Source organism: Antrostomus carolinensis, unplaced genomic scaffold, assembly GCF_000700745.2.
Source record: "Antrostomus carolinensis isolate BGI_N321 unplaced genomic scaffold, ASM70074v2 scaffold38576, whole genome shotgun sequence".
Taxonomy (NCBI): Eukaryota; Metazoa; Chordata; class Aves; order Caprimulgiformes; family Caprimulgidae; genus Antrostomus; species Antrostomus carolinensis.
The window spans coordinates 23,922-26,161 of record NW_010321814.1 but is presented as its reverse complement, the minus strand read 5'-3'; positions in this window follow the sequence as shown (position 1 = coordinate 26,161).

Genomic DNA, 2,240 nt, shown 5'->3' with positions numbered 1-2,240 from the left:
GCGCCAAACAACCTCTGCTAATAAACAAGAGGAACCAGATAAACCAGGAACACAATAGAGGGATTTGTTGCACTTTAGTGATGGTGGGAACAATGTCAACTCCGTGGCGCAGCTGCATGGACCCCCTCCCATCCTCTCCCCCCACCACCTCGCGCGCGCACTCGCAGCCCAACACTGTGATTTATAAAAGGCCAAAGGTCACCGTGCATTAAAGGGCTCCTTTCTTGCATCATTTATTAACCCCTCTACGACAAGAGGCACTCATTGTGGTGGTGGTGGCGTGGTACGGGGAGCGGGGAGGGGGTGGAGGAGTCCATCCTGGCAGCACCGCACGTCTCTCGGAGGATGCTGAGATACAGAGCTAGTGCTTAAGCCTAGTTTTGCACCGACCTGGTGTGCATGGGGAGGAGGGGAAGCTTTGGTGAGATGTGTTTTAGCCACCAAAAGCAACTCATGAGCTCCAGCACAGCTCTATTCACATTTCACACAGGTGACCATCTTCCCAACCTGCATTTGCTGCCAGGCTGGTGAGCTCAGCTCATGGTCGGTGCTGTGGCTGTGCACACACCTAGGGCTGACCTGAGGGGTTGCCCTGAAGACACTATAGTCCATATGGTAGGGTTGACCACAGTGCATCACTGGAGCCTTGGGTCACCTTGTGACACCAGGCGTGGTTGCATGGGCCACCAGCAATGCAGCCAGGCAGAAAGGAGGCAGGTTGATCACAGATCAGGACTGGCTACTCCAAGGTCCCCTTCTTAGGCTGGTAGAGACGTTCCAAAATCTCTCCTTTTCTCACCAGATCTGGTTGCCATTATGGGCAATGCAGCAGTGTTACCATGCAGCAGTTTTCAAGCTTCCCTGTGCTGCCATGAAACAACACCATGAAATGCTAGCATGATAACTCGCTGGCCTGATCTTTTTCTCCTGAAATTGCAGTGACCAAAGTCAGTCTGGGCAAGACAATGCAGTGACAAAGGCTACAGCACTGAACTTCGTGGTCCTGTGAGCTACCACCTCATGGCCCCAGCCATGCCTGAGAGCTTCCTGGAGACCCTCCAAGCTTGCTTAGGAGGACAAACTCCATGGCCATCCCAGGCTGGGGGTGATGGGTGAGCCCTGAAGAGGGGGTGTCTGCTGGAGTTTATGTCCTCCATGAGGGTAGTGGGGCTGTGCTGGCGCCTGGTTGCCTGGCCCATCCCTCACGGCTCAGTAGAGGGGATGCTGCGGTGTTGGCAGGTTGGGACATCTTCCTCCCCAGGACACAGTGATGGGTATCAAGGGACAAGGTTAGGAGCTGGTGGGAGCCCTTTGAGTATGGGTGTTGGAGTGAGCACCTGCACAGGGCAGAGGAGGAGACATGGAGGCTGGGGTGAAGGGGAAGAGGGTCCCGCTGCCCACATGCCAACCAGTAACGCTGGTTACCAGCCCAACTGCTCCTGCCCTTGCTTTGGTGCCTCGGCCTCGGGCCGTGCTCCCTCGCTCGCTCTCCCTTGCATTCCTCCGGGAGCTGATCAGGGCTTGAATGACACCCCAGATGACTCTTTGCTATTAATTCCTTCGAACAGAAAGGGCTCCTTGTTCTCCCAGTCCTACTCTCTGGAGGAATTACAGGGGCCAAGGCAGCAGGCTGTAGCCTTCCTGACTTAACCCTTCCCCTGGCTCCCCAGGAGCCTCCCTGCAGCCAGAGGACTGGCAGAGGTGAAGATCATCCTGGGGCCACCTTGGTCACCACTGGATAAGTTCACCGAGTCACCCAGCACTGCCACAACCACAGGTCCCATTGAGAGAGTCCCCTTTTCTGGTTGTTCTGCCCAATCTTGTATAATTCCCTTTCCCTCCCCTCCGGGCATCTCTCCTCTGTCATCCAGACCAAAAGCACTCAGCTCCCTCCATTACATTGCACTGGATACGTCAGACTCTATCTGAGAAAGGCAAAACCGGTCCCTTTCTCCCCCAGCTCCCCACCCTTTCAGTGCTCGTTTTTTTGGGGTTTGCTTCCTGGAAGTGCACCTGGCCCCTCCAACAGGAGACGAGGGGGTTAACAGCCAAGGAAGCTCTGTGCCACCCATCAAAGCATGTAGCAGACAGACATGCCTGCCCCATTGCTCTTTGATCTTCCCAGACCAGAGTAAGGCAGGAAAATTGTCCCGTTCAGCCACTGCAAGTGCTCCCCATGCCCATGAAACATTGGGCTAGCCAAGATGACAGGCCAGGAGATGCCTAGGGTCTTTGTGATG